The sequence below is a fragment of the Cnephaeus nilssonii genome (genome assembly GCF_951640355.1).
Source record: "Cnephaeus nilssonii genome assembly, chromosome: Y".
NCBI lineage: Eukaryota > Metazoa > Chordata > Mammalia > Chiroptera > Vespertilionidae > Cnephaeus > Cnephaeus nilssonii.
The window spans coordinates 5533876-5553746 of NC_137096.1; positions in this window are offsets into that span (position 1 = coordinate 5533876).

Genomic DNA, 19871 nt, shown 5'->3' on the forward strand with positions numbered 1-19871 from the left:
ATTGAATTGACACCCCTCCCCCAGGAACTGGCTTTTCAGGCTACTTCACTATGGACATACCATTTGCGGAGACCACATTTCACTTGTGGTGACCACATTCCATTATCTCCCCTCTGGGTATGCATAAAGAAGTCTCCACCCAGAAAACAGCCTGGCAAAAGTCCTTTAAAAGCCGCTGACTCCTGTCACTGGGTGCTGGAGCCATCCAGGATCAGCCACCTGGTGTGCAGATGATAGAATAAATTTGTAATCCCTCACCACTGTGGTCTCATGTGTTCCTTCTTCAGTGACCTAACACAAGATACACATGCAATTCCAACAGCTGACCCAGGCTGGGACTGTCAGAAGCTTTCCCCCATAGGAACAGAATGGCCCATTTCCTAACTTGTCTTTTAGAAGGAATGCAAAAGGCAGGATTTAAAGCCATCAACTATGACAAAGTCTCAGAAACCATTCAAAATCCAGATGGAAATCCTGCTGCCTTCCTAAACCACCTAAAAAAAGCCAGAGGAAAATATACCAGTAATAGACCCAGCATCCCACGAGGGATTCCTTTTTCTCCATACCCATTTCATCAGCCAATCAGCACCAGATATTCGGGAAAAAACAAACAAAACAAAAAACAAACCAACAAAACTACAAAAATTAGAACAGAGCCCTCAGTCGCCCCAGCAAGAACTAGTACAGGTTGCTTTTAAAGTTTTTAATAACAGACAGGAAGAAAAGGAACAGGCAGAAAGGCAAAAGGAAAGAGAGAGAGGAAAGGGAGGTGGCCCACGAGAAGTCAAGACAGGCAAGAGGTGATGCCAACTACTTGCTGCTAGCCACCCTACTAAGAAAGCCCAAACAGGGTAGCTGTAAAAGAGTCAAGGGCTCACTGAGGTGGGAACCCACTGGCCTGTGCTTCCACTGCAGCAAGGAGGGTCATTGTGCCAAGTTCTGCCCTCAGCTGAAACCTCCTCCAGCCCGTGTCCTCTGTGATGCCAGACAGGGCACTGAAAGTTTGACTGTAAAAGGGTCCTAACTGAGGGATAGGATTACCTCCCGCACAGTTACAAGCAAATTCGCCTCCTGGGTTCTCAGTCTCTGAGGATCTGGGCCTAATGGAAGATAGCTGACAGGACCCAAGTTCCCACATAGCCCTGGGTTCCCACACAGCCTGGGCTCTAACCATCACCACCACAGAACCCAGGGTAATCTTAACACTGGCTGGTAAGCCCATCTTTTTTCATCTTATATACAGGGACAACATACTCAGTCCTACTTGAATACTCCGGGCTCCTCCTCCCCTCCCCAATCTGTTGTAGGCATAGGGCAGTGGTCGGCAAACTCATTAGTCAATAGAGCCAAGTATCAACAGTACAACGATTGAAATTTCTTTTGAGAGCCAAAAACTGACTTCTGTGCATGGGCCACCAAGTTTCAATTGCACTGTATGTGCTCGTCCACACGTGGTATTTTGTGGAAGAGCCACACTCAAGGGGCCAAAGAGCCACATGTGGCTTGTGAGCTGCAGTTTGCCAACCACTGGCATAGGGGGTAAGTGTACTCACCCACTTAACACTCCACCCTGCCCCTGCTATCTAGACAGCCAGACTTTCACACACATCTTCCTAGTTTTGCCCAGCTGTCCTGGGCCCTTGCTAGGACGGACATTTTAACTAAAATAGTCACATCCCTCCTCATCCCCGGGGTCCAAAATAGCACTCCTGCACAGTCCCAAATGGTCCTGCTACTTGCCATAGGAGATGTGCTTTCCACCCCTACCACCTCTTCCCTCCCATCATGGCTGACCCAAGCAAATCCTGGGTTTGGGATACCTCTCACCCTTCCATAGCCTCTCATCATACCCTGGTACAAGTGACACTCAAAACTCCAGGGCAACTTCCCAACAAAGCTCAATATCCACTAACACCTCAGGCTCTGCTTAGCCTATTATTGGCAGACTTCTTTCTTTCAACCTCCTCAGGGGGCAGCATCCCCAGCCAACACTGCCATACTCATGGCTCCTATTGCTTGTTCAGGACCTTAGGGCAATCAATGAAGCCACCCTAACCATCACCACAGTAGTACCCAACCCTTACTCTATACTCTCTCAAACATCACCAATACCATCCAGTACACAATGTTAGATCTGAAGGACACTTGCTTCACCATCCCTCTCAGTCCTAATTGACAGGATCTGGGCCAATCCCATCACTAGTCAACTAACCTGGACAGTTCTACCCCAGGGTTTTTGAGACAGTCCCCACCTCTTCGGCCAAACACTAGCCTCTGACTTGCCACAGCTAAATCTTTCCCCTAGTATTCTCCTACAATAAATAGATGATCTCCTACTCTGTAGCCCTTCTGAGGTCTTCTCAAAACAACACACCATACATATTCTCAACTTTCTTCAAGAACATGATTGTTGGGTTTCTAAAGACAGGGGACAATTCTTTAAGCCTTAGGTTATCTACTTAGGATTCTTCCTTTTACCCACTGAAAAAGCCATTACCTCACAGCAGCAGGACCTTATTCTCAACATGCCTCTTCCACAAACCAAACAGGAACTCCTTTTCTTCCTAGGATTGGCCAACTTCTTCTGTACTTGGATCCATAACTTTGGACCCGTAGCCAAAGATCTATATAAAGCCACATCAGGAACCTTCATGAGCCAATAGACGATCCTAATGCTATAAAATATTCCTTTAAAAAATTAAAAACTGCACTCAGGCAAACCCTAGCCTTAGTCCTCCCTGATCTCAGAAAGCCCTTTACACTTCACACAGACAGCCAGGATGGATTCACCTTAGGAGTCCTCACACAGACTTATGGCCCTGACCAATGGGTCATTGCCTATTTTTATTTTTTAAAATCTGTGAACTAGTTAATGGCCAGTATTTTAGTAATCTGGTACATTAAATTTCAAAGTTTAACATTTGGCAAAATTTTGCTTCACAAATTCACTTTTAGAATTATGTCTAGTAGATCAGAGTAAACGGATGAATGTAAGATGGTCTGGGATAGGAGGGCAATTAAAGGCTTAGGTCCAATGTGAAATTGATTGTGGAGATTGGTGAGAATTTCTTGAGCATGTTCTATTGGAAGAACCATCTTATTATTTAGATAAAACCATCCCTCATTGAGGGAGGCCCCGAGTTGAGTAAAGTTCATCTGTTCTTGTGAGGAACCATGGCAAGAAGTTGAGAAGATATTATGGGTTCCTGTGCTTGTCTTTTAGCTTCTAAGTCTGCTTTATTGTTTCCCTCTCAGATTGGATCTTTGGTGGTTTGGTGCCTTTTGCAATGGATGACCATTTGAGTGGGCAACTGCGCTGCTTGAAAGAGTTTGATGATGAGTTTTTTGTTAATGATTGGCGAGTTTTTTGAGATGGGGTATCCTCTCTCTTTCCATCCTCTCTAATAAAATGGTAATATGCAAATTAACCATAACTTCGCTACATAAGCCACACCCACCAGCCAAGCCACGCCCACCAGCCAATCAGGGCGAGTATGCAAATTAACCCCAATCCAAGATGGCTACAGCCACAGAGAGCAAGGTTTACCAGGTAACAGAGGAAGCCAAGCTTTCCATAGCCGTTGCAGGCCTAAGCCTCCACTCAAGCTACAAAGTTTCAATTATAGAAGGTAAACAAATTCAAACAAATGGCAGCAGAATGGAGCTTGAAAGAGCAGGCCAGGGTTGCTGGCGACAACAGGGGAAGCAAAGTTTTCCCCACACCCTGGCCGGGCTCACCCGCTTAAGGCTACAAAGTTTCAATTGTAGAAGGTGAATTAACTGCCACAGAAAATGGCTGCCACCCCGGAGGGAGCAGCAGGTTTGGCTCCGCTCCAGGCTACAAAGTTTCAATTGTAGAAGGAAAATAAATTCCAGATGCCAGGGCCTCAGCTTGGGTTGCCAGGGGGCGTGGCCAGCCTGCAAACCACCACAGGCCCCTCACTCAGGCCGCCCCACGCCCCAAGGGAACCCCACCCTGATCCAGGACACCCTTCAGGGCAAACCAGCTGGCCCCCACCCGTGCACCTATCCTATCTAATAAAAGAGTAATATACAGATTGATCATCACTGCAACACACAATATAGCTGCCCCCATGTGGTCAAAGATCCTGCCCCGATGTGGACACAAGATGGCCACTACAAGATGGCCTGCAAGGGAGGGAAGTTGGGAGGCACCCGGCCTGCAAGGGAGGGCAGTTGAGAGGGACCAAGCCTGCAAGGGAGGGCAGTTGGAGGTGATCAACCCTGCAGGAGAGGGCAGTTAGGGGTGACCAGGCTGGCAGAGGAGGGAAGTTGGGGGCAGGGGAGCAGTTAAGCATCAACCAGGCTGGCAGCGGAGTGGTTAGGGGGTGATCAGGCTGGCAGACAGAAGCGGTTAGGGGCAATCAGGAAGGCAGGCAGGCAAGCAGTTGGGAGCCAGCAGTCCTGGATTGTGAGAGGGATGTCCGACTGCCAGGATCGGGCCTAAACGGGCAGTCGGACATCCCTCCAGGAGTCCCAGATTGGAGAGGGTACAGGCTGGGCTGAGGGACAACCCCCCGCCGTGCACAAATTTTGTGCACTGGGCTTCTAGTATAGGAATATGAGAATGGATGGTATGAAAGGTATATTTAGAGTCAGTGTAGATATTAGTATATTTGTGTCTAGCAGGAGTAAAAGCTCGAGTAAGGGCAATTACCTCTGCTTGTTGTGAGGTAGTGCCAGGGGGAAGGGGGTCAGATTCTATTACAGACTATAAGGGAACTATGGCAAATCCAGTCTGTTTAGAGGAAGGTTTAAATGCACTGCTGTCAGTAAGCCAATCAATGGCAGCTGGTGGTAGGGAAGTGTCTTTGATATTAGGGAAGAGGTGTAGGAAGTGTTTTATTATGTCTAGGCAATTGTGTAGGATGGGTAGATTTGTTTCAGTCATGAGAGACCTTGCTGGATTTGGGGTGTTGGGGCTGTGTGAGATCTGGACCTGTGAGTTAAGAATTTGTTGCACTCTCATGCAAGACTCTTGGCCCTGTCTTCCCCTCTCATCAACCAGCTACACAATGACCCCAATCTCCTCACATGCATGGGCCAACTCTAATCTATCCTTCCATTGTTGAATGCAGGAAGGGTCCCCATTCCAACTCATGCACCTCAATAAACTTTATGACTTTAAAATCACCCAATTGACACAAGGTACTCTCATGGGCAGGGCCAATTAATCCAGTCATATTTAAGTAATATAACCCAGCACTCATCCAAAAGAGTCCCCATCCTAGGACCAGTAATGACCAACACTGTCCTAACCTATCAAGCCCCCTCTCTGAGTCAACAGAACACACCCTATAGGAAAATGTTCAGGACACCTTGGTAACCGCTTATGCAATTTTACTCGTAACCTTACAACTTCCTCTGAATGGGCTAGCTATACTGTCACCCAGACAGACTCTTCTTCATGACCCATTCACCTCTCATCGTGGCCCTCCATATCAGTAACCTTCCCAACAAAAGCAGTCTCCCAATTCTGTCAAGTCTGAACCCTTCTTCTTCCTGGATCAACTACTTCCCTTGGCAGGATTACACTTCACAAACTCAATCTCAATGCCACCAGCTCCCTTCCCATGGTATTATACATTCTAAATTTTGGGTGGAGACCAACAGGAAGTATATATATATTTTTAAATCACCTCCTGTGGGGCTATGCTGGAAACCAAGATCAACAGTAATTAATATGAATGCAAGGAGTACACCAGAAGGCTGAGTGGATCCTTTGAAATTCACAGGGTGGATTTGCATTTTATGACCTACTGCTGACTCAATGGCCTAAAACTAACACCCCCAAAACCTGATAATCTTACTCTTTACTATAAACATTTCCATCAACATGTCTGTTTGCATTCCTAAAAGGCAATTGTGTATTCTAGTAAATAAAAGCAGCTGGGAAAAGGAGACTCAGTGGAATTTGACTTCTATAGTTGAGTTTGCCCTAGCCTCCCCTATAAAATCAAAATTAATCTTGTCTTGTGTGTATCATTTGTACGTCAGCTCTTTCTCCAAGCCTTTGAACCCGAAAGCCACGCTGGCCTTGGCCTTTCACAATTGACGCTCCTGAACTGGGACTTGGAGAAAAAGGATTCACCTAAGTGGAAAATATCACCGGACCCAGTGGTGGAAAATTAACTGCACGCAAAACTCTTGTCAGCTTCGGAATCTGGAGATCCCTAAGTGCTTGAGTATTTTTCTTGTTTCAGCCAGATCATGGGGCAGAATTCGTCAAAAGAAGAAATATTTTATTGTAAACTTTTGGCTTGCTTACTAAAATATAAGGGAGTTGTAGTTTCAGAATATCTTCTTTTACAGTTTGTACAGATTATCCTCCTTAATAAAAGAGTAATATGCAAATTAACTTGCCTTCACTACACCCAAGCCACGCCCACCAGCCAAAGCCATGCCCACCAGTCAATCAGGGCAAGTATGCAAATTACCCAACAAAGATGGCAGTTAATTTGCATACACTGAGGGAGGGAGGATTGAAGACTGAAGACAACTTAGAAGGAAGAGGAAGAAAAAGCGGAAAGCAAGGTGGCTGCCAGAGGGAAAGTGCGTGTGGGGTGGGGCTGGGCGGAGCGGGGCAGGCAGCAGTGACGCACGGGTTCGGGCGTGGTGGCTGCAATGGCAGCAGCACGCGTGGCTGCAGCGGCCGCTCGCAGGAATCTTCCTGCAAATGGGCTCCTAGTTATAGAAGATAATCGATGGTTTTCTGATGTGGGTACATTGGATATTGAATGTTGGGAACGAATAGATCAGAACTTGAAAGAAGCTCAGCAGCAGGGGAAAAATTTGCCTCCAAATTGTTTCTCCTTGTGGGAAACAGTATTGCATTTGCTGGAGGCTTTCAGAGAAGAAAGACCTCCTCCCTTTGCACCCTCAGCTCCTAAAGAGAAGCAGGAAGATAAATTGGAGGAGTGGCCTTCATGTCCTGATTTTGAAACATTTAAATGGCCATTAACAGAATCACCTATGCAAAGAGCCACTGAAAGGGATTAAATGACATGACAGTGGAAGATAGACTTGTTTTTCCTATCATACAGGTAGCTAATCCACAAGTTCCTAATCCTCTCTAATAAAATGGTAATATGCAAATTAACCATCACTCCGCTACACAGGCCACGCCCACCAGCCAAGCCACGCCCACCAGCCAATCAGGGCGAGTATGCAAATTAACCCCAATCCAAGATGGCTACAGCCACAGACAGCAAGGTTTCCCAGGTAACAGAGGAAGCCAAGCTTTCCATAGCCGTTGCAGGCCTAAGCCTCCACTCAAGCTACAAAGTTTCAGTTATAGAAGGTAAACAAATTCAAACAAATGGCGGCAGAATGGAGCTTGAGAGAGCAGGCCAGGGTTGCCAGCGGCAACAGCAAAGCTTTCCCCACACCCTGGCCGGGCTCACCCACTTAAGGCTACAAAGTTTCAATTGTAGAAGGTGAATTAACTGCCACAGAAATGGCTGCTGCCCCAGGCTACAAAGTTTCAATTGTAGAAGGAAAATAAATTCCAGATACCAGGGCCTCCACTTGGGTCGCCAGGGGGCGTGGCCGGCCTGCAAACCACCACAGGCCCCTTGCTCAGGCCGCCCCACGCCCCAAGGGAAACCCACCCTGATCCGGGACACCCTTCAGGGCAAACCAGCTGGCCCCCACCTGTGCACCAGGCCTCTATCCTATCTAATAAAAGAATACTATGCAGATTGATCATCACTGCAACACACAATATAGCTGCCCCCATGTGGTCAAAGATCCTGCCCCCATGTCTACACAAGATGGCCACCACAAGATGGCCAGCAGGAGAGGGCAGTTGGGAGGCACCTGGCCTGCAAGGGAGGGCAGTTGAGAGGGACCAAGCCTGCAAGGGAGGGCAGTTGGAGGTGATCAACCCTGCAGGAGAGGGCAGTTAGGGGTGCCCAGGCCGGCAGAGGAGAGAAGCTGGGGGCAAACAGGCTGGCAGGGGATCAGTTAAGCATCAACCAGGCTGGCAGCGGAGTGGTTAGGGGGTGATCAGGCTGGCAGACAGAAGCGGTTAGGGGCAATCAGGAAGGCAGGCAGGCAAGCAGTTGGGAGCCAGCAGTCCTGGATTGTGAGAGGGATGTCCCAGATTGGAGAGGGTACAGGCTGGGCAGAGGGACAACCCCCCGCCGTGCACGAATTTCGTGCACTGGGCTTCTAGTCAAATAATAAGACAGCATGAAAGATTTGACTTTAAAATGATAAAGGCCTTGCGTGATAGTGTAATACAGAATGGCGCAAATGCTCCATTTACTGGAGAAATTATAATTAACATTTCTGAAGCATTCCTAGCTCCTTATGATTGGTATACTCTAGCCCGTGCAACTCTGGATGGAGGTGATTAATTACTATGAAAAGGAGAATTTTTAGAGAAATGTCAAGAACAAGCTTCTTCAAATCTCAGACAGAATGTTCTTATAACTTTTGAAATGCTTGCAGGACAGGAACAATTTAGTGATGTGCAAAATCAGCTCCAATACTTCCAACAGGCATATGAGCAAATTAGACTTTGTGGACAAAAAGCCTGGGTGGACTTTACCAGCAAAAGGGGACCCTGAGGGAGCCTTTAGTAAGTGCATGCAGGGGCCCACTGAATCATTCTCTGATTTTGTAGCTCGCCTCACTCAAGCAGTGAAATGGCAGATTCAAGATGAGACAGAGGAGACATTTTGACTCAGCAATTGGCTTATGAAAATGCCATGCTGATTGTAAGAAATGTCTAATGCCTCTAAGAAAAAATAGTACCATCACAGAAATGATTCAAACATATCAGAATGTGGGGTCAGGCAAGCTTACTAGCTGCCACAATTACAACAAGAAACAAATTATGTTTTAATTGTGGACAACAACGACATTTGAAAAAGGAATGTAAACAACCAAAAGGAACACAAGGTGACACTCAAGAAGGCGTAAACATTCTGCCTCCCAACTCAGGTAATGCAGGTCTATGTCCCAGATGTAAGAAGGGGAATCATTGGGCCAATCAGTGTAAATATAAATTTCATAGAAATGGCCAGCCATTAAATCAAGACATAGGAAATGGCCAGCCACAGGTTAACGGCCGGAAGGGCTCCCCACAGCCCCGTTATTAAATAAGGGGAAGTTCCACCCTGCCAGGACCACAGTAGATTACCTCCTTCAAGTCACTCCAGAAAGAAATGTTGGCTTTGATCTTAATAGCACAATAACAATCACCCTGATCCCCGATATGGCTAGACAAGTTATTCCTACAGGAATGTGGGGATCTGTGCCACCAGGAATATCAGGTTTAGTCCTAGGACAGAGTGAAAATATGCTAAAAGGACTAACTGCTTTTCCTGAAGTCATAGATTCAGAATATAAGGAAGAAATCAAAGTAATTTTAGAATGCAAATATATTCTGCAAATTATTCCAGGACAAAAAATTGCTCAGTTCCTGCTTTTACCTTATATTCAGCAAGGTGAAATTATAAATAGGAAGAGAGGAACACAAGATTTGGAAGCTCAGTTATATATTGGATACAGAAAATTAGCAAGACCCATCCTATGATTAATCCAAGAATAGAGGGAAAACTTTTTAAAGGATTAGTGGACCCTGGAGCAGATATTAGTGTCATTAGTCAAGAATTCTTGCTTCCAAGTTGGTCCATGGTAGAAGCTATAGGTTCTATCATAGGTATTGGAATTCCTGATAACACACAACACAGCGCAGCAATGTTAAAGTGGAAAGATGAAGAAGAACAAACAGGATGGTTTCAGCTTTATATAGTCTCTGGAATTGCAGTCAACTTATGGGGCTTAGATGTTTGTTTACAAGCTTGTATTATTACTGGCAAGGGACAACAGTTAACTCAGATGGGATATCAAACTGGTCAAGGTTTAGAAAAAGATAATCAGGAGATTAAAGAACCCATTCAGACCAAAGAAAACACAGGAAAACAAGGATTAAAATACCAGCCTTTTTAGGAGTGGTCACTACTCAATCTCCTCACCCCCATGCTGAGCCTATACAATGGAAAGATGATAGGCCTATATGGGTGGATCAGTGGCTCTTTTAAAATTAACCAAGGAGAAATTAAGTCATATTCCTGAATGAATACAGGAACAAGTAGAGGCTGGTCATATAGAACCTTCCAATAGTCCTTGGAATACTCCTATATTTACAATACCTAGGAAGGCAGCAGGAAAATAGCAATTGTTACATGATCTTAGAGCCATTAACGCTACTATGCATACCATTGGAGCTTTACAGCCTGGACTCCCAGCACCTTCACAAATCCCTCTAGATTGGTCTCTTATAGTAGTAGATCTTAAGGATTGTTTCTTCACCATTCCTTTTGCACTGCAAGATAAACAAAGATTTGCCTTTTCAGTACCATCTATTAATAATATAGAGCCTATGAAAAGATATCAATGGAAAGTTTTGCTTCAAAGAATGGCCAATAACCCTACTTTATGTCAAAAATATGTAGTTCAAGCTATTCAGCCTTTAAGAGGCAAATATTCCCAGTATTATATTGTCCATTACATGGATGACTTGCTCCTAGCGAGTCCACGGGAAGAACAGACTTTAGCAATGTTTTCTCAATTAGAAAAAAAAAACTTCCTAAATCGGGTTTAAAAATTGCTCCAGAAAAAGTACAGAAAGAAATACCTTTTAAATATCTAGGTACCATAATTGAAAACCAGTATATTAGGCCCCAGAAAGTAGAAATAAGGAAAGACTGCCTTAAAACATTAAATGACTTTCAAAAATTATTAGGGAATATTAATTGGTTAAGACCTTATCTAAAAATCTCTACAGGAGAAATGACAAATTTATTTAATATACTTAGAGGTGACTCTAATCTTTCCTCACCGCGAGTATTGACAGATGTAGCTAGAAAGGAGTTACAAAGAATTGAGCAGGCAATCTCCTTAGCCCAAGTGGCACGACTACTGCTGAATTGCCTTTATTGGGACAGATTAATCCTACTGCAAATAGTCCCACTAGAGTTATCTTCCAAAATAAAAACTCTTGCTATTATTGAATGGGTCCACCTAGGACATCAATCCTCTAAAACTGCAGCTACATATATAGAACTTATGGCTCAGTTGATTTTTCAGCTTAGAAAGTGATGCAGACAGCTTACAGGACAAGAATCCCAATGTATTTACCTTCCCCTTACTGGGAAGCAATTAGAAATATTATTTCAGACTGATTTAAATTGGCAAATTGGATTGAGTGGATATTCAGGGGAACTTAGTTGTCAACTACTAAAAGACAAATTATTAACAATTTTTATATTATACTCCTATTATTATACCAAAAAATACTAGGCAGGAACCTATTCCTGAAGCATTAACTGTTTTTACTGATGGATCATCAAATGGCAAAGCTGCTTATCATACAATGAATTTAGACCGAGTCATCCAAACTAGTCAAACTTTGGTACAAAGAACTGAGTTGGAAGCTATTAAGGCTGCACAACAGGATTTGCAAGAGCCTCTTAATATTATCTCAGATTCTTCTTATGTTGCAGGTTTGTTATATAGAATTGAAACTGCTCTTTTAAAATGGCTCAGTGACCAAAGTTTATTTTTACTATTCAAATAAGTTCAGCAGATTGTGCAACAAAGACAATATTTTTTCTATATTACTCACATAACAGCTCATAGTTTATTATCTGGCCCTTTGGCAAAAGGAAATGCACAGGCTGATAAATTGGTTGCTTTTTTAAAAGAGGCCTCAGAATCTCATCAGCTTTTACATCAGCCTGCCAAAAAGTTGTCTAAACAGTTTTCAATCTCTCAACAGCAGGCAAAACAGATTACCAGAGAATGTTCCACTTGCATGTTACATCTACCTCAAGGGCCTAACACAGGAGTCAACCCTAAAGGTTTGCTGAGGGACCATATCTGGCAAATGGATGTGACACATTATGCTTCCTTTGGACGCCTTGGGGCATTACATGTCTCTGTAGACACCCTTTCAAAAGTCCTATGGGCTACTGCATCTACAGGGGAAATGGCAAAACAGGTTATTAATCATTGCCTAGCTGCTTTTGCCATCATGGGAATTCCAAAAATATTAAAACTGATAATGGGCCTGCTTACACAAGCTGTCATTTTCAGCAATTTTGTAAAAAAGTGGAAAATTCAGCACATTACAGGAATACCATATAATTCCCGAGGACAGGCCATTATTGAATGACAGCATCAGTGGCTAAAATCCCAACTTGAAAAAAAAAAGGGGGGGGATTATGATGGAGAAATCACCTGTGGGTAGGCTGCACTAAGGCTTAATTACTTTAATTTTTTTCATTTGTGATGCTGATGGCAAGACAACTATGGCGTTACACTGGTGTCAGAATAAAACAAAGGAAAATGGTCTAGTTAAATGGAAAGATCCTGAATCTGGTTTATAGAAGGGACCCGATCCATTATTAACCTTTGGCAGAGGGTATGCTTGTATATTTCCAGAGAATTTTTCCAAACCCGTGTGGATTCCTGCTAGAAATATTAAACTTCAACATGGATCCAAGAGAGTAACTAGCCAGTGTAAGGTTTGAGGAGCAGGAAATGGGAGTTAGAGACCAAGACATGTTAAAGAGAAAGTTTATTCCGCACTAATGAGTGAGATTCATTATGGAGGAGGTAGAGAAACCAGGGTTAGAGGATGGGGAGGAGAAGAAGGAGGGACCCAACTGGGCTGACTCGAAGACTGGGAGAATAGTAACATGTGCAGCAGTGAACATGCCTTTTGAGGGGAGGAACAGGAAGGGGTTGGGCCCAGGGTGGAACGGGAAGGGGTGGGCCCATGGCACTCGGCACGTGCTGATTGGTGGTTCAATGTCTTGGGGATGTCCTGGTGGTAGATGCAAGTTATGTCATACTCTGCCCACCAATTGGGGGAAGGGAGGATCTATCATTCTAGGCTTTTGGTGATATTAAAAAAATTGAGAGTCCGGGCAAGGTCAGGGGCTGAATGTCTGTTTTCCGTAGCTACTTCCTGCTGAGAGGGGGCGTCATTAGGGGTGTATACCCAGGGTCTCAAGAATTCTGGTGCTAGGTTCTGAATTCAGGGCCAGATAGATCTCTTCCACCTTCTGGTTGGTGAACGCCAGCATTCTGTTCTGCAAAAGACTAGTGAAACAGCACATGAGACAGGGGCCAAAGAGCAAAATTAAAGGAATAGATACCAGTGGGCCTAATGATGGGAGGAGCCATGGGGTAAGTGAGCGAAAAACAGGGAGTGTTTTCCATGCTGGACGAAGGTGCAGCCGCATGGTTTCCCCAAGGGACTGGTTGGTAAAGTTTCAAGAGCAATCCTGTTGAGTCACTTGGGAGGTAAAAACTGGTCCTGAGGCTGCCACAGCATCACTTGTCTGGTTTTGCTGCTTTTCTGGGACTGGAGCTGAAATACAACCTGGGGGAAAGGTTCTTGAGGAGGATTGAGTCCCTTGGCTGGAGGGCTGGTCTGCAGGAGTCTTGGTCGGCTGGTTCTGGCCTGGGAAGAAACCTGTCAGCATGTTCCTGGAGGATTCTGGTCAGGGCCAGGCAGGAGGTCCAGCCAGGAGCTGCGAATTTCTAGAGAGTGTTTAGTTAGATGGTCTTTAAGGAAGCCATTGATCCTCTTGATTTTACCCAATGATTGTGGGTGGTAGGGTATATGCAGTTTAGTTAAGTCAGGATTAGAGAGAGGAAAATCTGAGAGTCCCACCCGAGGTTGAATGAGGGCCTCTAACTACCTCGGGTTGCCACAGGTTGGGTGGAGGCAATGGGAAGGAGAGTGGCCGGGTTCAGAGCTGGGGACTGGGTTAGGGAAGAGTCCTTGCCCAGACTCTCAATTTTTTTTTTTAATATCACCAAAAGCCTAGAATGATAGATCCTCCCTTCCCCCAGTCCCTAACCCAGTCCCCAGCCCTGAACCCGGCCACTCTCCTTCCCGCTGCCTCCATCCAACCTGTGGCAACGCACTCCTGCCCCGAGGTAGTCAGAGGCCCTCATTCAACCTCGGGTGGGACTCTGAGATTTTCCTCTCTCTAATCCTGACTTAACTAAACTGCATATACCCTACCACCCACAATTATTGGGTAAAATCAAGATGATCAATGGCTTCCTTGAGGAACAGGAGATGGAGTTCCTGTATGTGACAGGGGACAAGGAGAGATAAGGATCAGTGGGACAGAAGATCCTGTAGTCTATGGGTGGAGAAGACCTATAAAGGTTGCTGGAGGTAGATCTTCTGGGCCTCCTTGGTGAGAACGGTGGCTGCAGCCAGAGCCCAGAGGCAGAGCTGCCATCCCCAAACCGTGGGATCAAGCTGTCTGGACAGGTAGGCTATGGGGGTTAAGGCTGGCCCTAGAGGCTGGGTGAGAACCCCCATAGCTATTCCTGTCTTTCATCAGTAAATAGTTTGAAAGGCCAAGAGATGTCTGGGAGAGAGAGAGAGAGAGAAAGAGAGAGAGAGAGAGAGAGAGAGAGAGAGAGAGAGAGAGAGAGAGAGAGAAAGAGAGAGAGAGAGAGAGAAAGTCAGAAGGGTATATCCCGGAGCTTAGAAAAAGCCTGGCAAACGAGGGAGGGTGAGGAGAGGGGGCTTACTGGTGTTTCTTTAGCGGCCTATTATAGGGGCTTAGCTAGGAGAGCAAAGTTTGGGACCCAATGGTGGAAGAATCCTACCAGCCCTAGAAAGGATAAGATCTGTTCCACAAAAGTGAGAGGCTGTAGGTCTCGTATTGCTTGCATTTTTTAAAACTGCCACTTTTTCCTAGAGATAAAGATCTAAGTTTCTGATAAGCCTGTGCCAGCAAGACAGTTGTTCTCTAGGAAGGGTGGAGTGGGGGAGAGGGCGGGGTGAGAAGGCGCTGAGGCCAGAGCAGTTTTCAGAGCATTAAAGGATGATTTGCCGTCAATACCCATGACCAAAATCATGGAAGGGAAGAATGGCCTGGAAAAAGGAGGGCAGGACAGAGAAGGTAGCCCCTGTATCGACCAGAAAGGAGACCTGCTTACCCACTACCTTGAGCGTAGGGTGATGGGTGTCGTCGGGTCCGGGCATCTTCAGTCTTCAGCCAGTCCCAGCATGGCCAGTGGCGGGTTATGACCTGGAAGGGCGGCCTCTCTACGCTGAGACGCAGAGGGCCCGTCACTTTTACTGCATGCTAGGCAGGGCTTGGTTGGAGCCAGGGGCCGGGGCACTGCTTTGCCCAGTGGCCTACATTTCTGCATTTGAAGAATCCTCCAGGTGGCGTTCATCCTCTCATTGCACCCCCACCACGCACATTCCCCTTTGGACCATGCATGGCTGCCGTCAGCCTCAAAGCTACCAAGGCTTGGGTTTGCAGATTCACCTTTTGTCGAAGGTGGGCTTACTCTGCCTTCTCCTCACGGGCATTAAAAACCTTAAATGCCGTGTTTACTGGATCTCGGACCTGGGTCTGAGAAGGCGTTAAGGGAGGGGGTGGTTTAGCAGGTGGCGGGCCATGGGCTGGAGGAGGAGGAGGAGCACGGTGGCGGGCAGCCACACCAGGCCAGGCCTGTGGGGCGGGCTGTGGGAGGTCTCAGTAACTATTTAACCCTTTGCACTCGCTTGCTTTTTTCTCGATTCCTTTATTCTAATGCTAACCGTGTCGAGTCACACTCAACATCCGAGTGCAAAAGGTTAAAGAGAGGGGTTGGACTTAATGTGTCAAGATGGCATCCCCCATGGGAATGACAGGCCATGTGGCCAGAGAGGGGCGGGACTTGCTGTGTCAAGATGGTGGCCCCCAGGGGAATGGCAAGCCATGTGGCCAACATGGTGGCTGCTCACAATACATAAGGGAAGAGCAAACCAAAACAGAAATCTCACTTAGCTGTTTGGAGCGGCTGGTGGGACAGTGGGTGGGTGGCTCTCACGCTGTGCGGCGGCCTCTGGTGGGCTTGCAGCCCCGAGGCAGCGATGGTGGCTCCCACGATGGCGGCAGCCAGGGGAAGGGGTGGCTGGGAAAGGGGCAGCCATGGTGAAGAAGGAGAAAGAGGAAGAGAGGGAGCAGAAAGTGGGCAGTGGGATTGAGAGGGGTGGAAATGAGATATCTTCTGGGTCAAAAGAGTCAGAAGACAGAGAGAGGGGCTGAGGACCAGTTTGAGGGGGTTTCTCGCAAGCTAGGAGAACCTGGGCTGTGAAACGGAAGGAACAGAGGGAGGGATGGGAGCCCAGATAGAAAAAGGCCTGGACATATGGGACCTCGCGCCACTTCCTGGCTTTCCTGAAGAAATTACTGAGGTCAGTGAGGATGTTAAGTCCCACTTTTGGGTCATCTGGACCCATTCCAATTCATACTGAATCCATACCACATTACAGAAGTAGCCAGATTGGTGAGGAGACACCCTAGAGGTGTCTTTGGTGATTGCCCATTCCAATTCCTCGGGTTGGGTAGCAAAAGGCTAAGGACCAGCGTCCCAGTCTTTGAGCCAAGGCTACAAACGGGGAACCCGAGGGACAGTAGAGAATGTCTCCTCTACTTCCTGGGGTCTGGACAGAGGCCAAAAGGCCATAGAACGAGGGGGGAAGGAACATCTTCGCTGCCTCCCCAGGTTTGGAAACCCTTCTGGAGGGGCCCGGAGGGCTATGCCTGGCAGGCAATCTCTGATACGGGCTGCAGTTTACGGACAGAGACGCCAGAAAAACCGCCAGAAATTAGCACGGGCTGGGAATTATCACTGACACTGCTGAGCCAGGGGAAGGAGGCTGAGGGTCCCGAGCCATGAGGAGAGAAGAGGGGAGAAGTGGGGGGCACCCCAGACCATGAAAGGTAAAATGGAATGCTCTCACCCACCCGGCACCAGATGTAAGGTTCGAGGAGCAGGACACGGGAGTTGGAAACCAAGACATGTTAAAGAGGAAGTTTATTTCGCACTAACAAATGAGATTCATTATGGAGGAGGTAGAAAAACCAGGATTAGAGGAGTGGGAGAAGAAGAAGGAGGAACCCAACTGGGCTGACTCAAAGACTGGGAGAACAGCAACACATACAGCGGTGAACATGCCTTTTGAGGGGAGGAACAGGAAGGGGTTGGGCCCAAGGTGGAACGAGAATGGGTGGGCCCAGGGCACTTGGCACGCGCTGATTGGTGGTTCAATGTCTCGGGGATGTCCCAGTGGCAGACGCAAGTTATGCCCACCAGTTAGGAGAAGGGAGGATCTATCAGCCAGATTAATGAGGATCTTGCACCTCGAGCCACACCATGCAGCTCTAGACAATCGGCTACCCCAGTCACAAACAGCAGCCCCCGGCAATACACTGAATATAAGGAGTGGAAGAAGAACAAGGAGGACAATAAACAGCCCAGAGATGACTTGGGGAGTGATAAAGAAGACAGTCCAGAAAGCTGAACGAATTTGTGAAGAGACCAAAACCCCAAGAACACCTGAAAATGTCTTTCTTGCCATGCTGGCAGTAACCAGCTGTGTGGTAATTTCACCAAGGGCTAATGGGAAAGTCCTCCCTGGGTAAAATCCCTTAAGTGGACTGATCCTCCGCCTAGTATAGTAAATATATGGGCAAAGTATAATTACACAGGTGTCCCCACCTGATTTCTCTTTTTTATATAACACAAGATTCAAACTATTGCTCCTTTGTGTGTAGAATTAAAGCTGGCTAGCATCACACCAAAGGAGGGGGAAGCAAAAATCTAAATACAATCACTATCACTGCTTGATTCTGGGAGAGGCAAAGAGAATTTAACTTTACTAAGACCTCCCCACACTAAGCCATTATGTAAAAAGTCTTATGAATGGCACCCACAGGCAGCAAACTTAAGAACAGTTTTTTTTCTTTTGTGGATTGAAGCCCCTATGGGTCTGGGTATAGTAATAATCAATGAAAATCAGCTGCTGCAATTGCACCAGTAAAATGATAGTTTAAAATGATAACTTCAATGAAAAATCACCTTCTTGGTGCTTAAAGTAAAAATAACACCACCCTTGATATTTTGGAATTACAGCAGCATATTGTATAATTATCCCAGGCAAACTTACCAACTAATTCCTTAGATGCCTGGCAGCAATTTAAATAAAGAATTTGCTCCTTTACTTTTGCCTTTTAGCATAACCACTATTGCCTGTCTCATGCTTGTTCTTATTTGTTTAATTTTAGTCTGCAGATGCAGAATAAAAATCTTAAAAGAATTGAAACTCTGCAAATGGCATATCAACAACATATCAACATCTATTAAGGATTTAAAGAAGGGGGTAATGCTGGAAACAAAGATCAACCATAATTAATATGAATTCCAGGAGTGCACCAGAAGGCTGAGTGGCTCCTTTGAAATTCAGGGGGTGAATTTGTATTTTATGATCTACTGCTGACTCAATGGCCTAAAGCAAACACCCCAAAACCTGATCATCTTGTTTACTATAAACATTACCATTAATATGTCTGTTTGCATTCCTAAAACACAATTGTGTATTCTAGTGAATAAAAGCAGCTGGGAAAAGGAGACTCAGTGGAACTTGACTTCTATAGTTGAGTTTGCCCTGGCCTCCCCCCATAAAATCAAAATTAATCTTGTCTTATGTATATCATTTGTAAGTCAGCTCTTTCTCCAAGCCTTTGAACCCGAAAGACCCACTGGCTGTGGCCTTTCACAGGGCTACACAGGTCAATACCTCTATCCCTTTTCAACCCCTTATGGGAGCAGCCATATCTGGATTTCTCCCTATTTGGGAAAATGAAAACAACAAACTTACTCACCTCTTCACTATAAAAAATACTTTCTGTTTAGAAAATCAAGGCATTTCCCTTCTATGGTGAACTAATACCTATCTTTGTCTCACAGCCGACTGGACAGGAATCTGTACCCTAGTCTATCTTGCCACTGAAATAGACATTGCCCCTAATAATTAGTCCTCTCACCACTCATTCTTATACCAAGAAAGGCATTGTCCTCCTTCCTCTCCTTACTGGCCTAGGAATATCTGCAGGTCTAGGCACTGGAATAGGATGTATAGTATCCTCTTTCCCACTATCAATTCCTATCCAAATACCTTGCAGATAGCTAGGATAATGCCAAAAGTATTGTAGTGGTAGAAGACCAAATAAATTCCTTAGCAGCAGTTACCCTTCAAAATAGAAGAGGCCTTGACCTGATGTGAGGATCACAGTAGAAAAAAAGGGGGACTTTGTCTATTCCTTGGGGGAAAATGTTGATTTTATGCCAACCAATCTGACATAGTAAGAGACGGAGCCAAGAAATTAATTGATAAAGCCTCCTTAATTAGAAAATGAGCAGCTGAATCGTGGCTACAACTTTCCTCATGGATAACCTTTATCCTGTCTTTCCTAATGCCTTTCATACTACTACAATTTCTAGCCATCGGACCTTATGCTTTTAAACTCTTCACACAATTCCTCCAAAAAAATACTCAAAGCACAACTCAAACACAAATTAACCATCTTCTTCTTCTCCAAAGATACAGATATCAACCTTTAAATACCATGGAACAACCCTATTTAGACATTTACATTCCCCAGGGAGAGCACGGGGGCAGGGGAGGGGGGTGACAGGGAGGAGGGGGGTGTTGGGGAGTGGTGGTGGGGGAGGGCAAAAATGAATCATTAGCTTTCCCTTCTCAGCAGGAAGTAGACTCAACCAAGTAGACATCCCTCTTTCCTGACCCAAAGATCCCCATTATATAAAGAAAAAGGCAGGAATGACAGGCCAGCAGAGGACATTTGGCTCAGGCAGACTAGAAAGTCCTACACAAGAAAGTGGCCCTAGCCTCATTTTGTAAAACAGCCAGAAGCCACCCTATCCAGCACAACAGGAGGCAGCCACACCAGAGGGGGAGATAGCTCACACCCTCCATCTAATCAGACTAGAACCAGTATCTC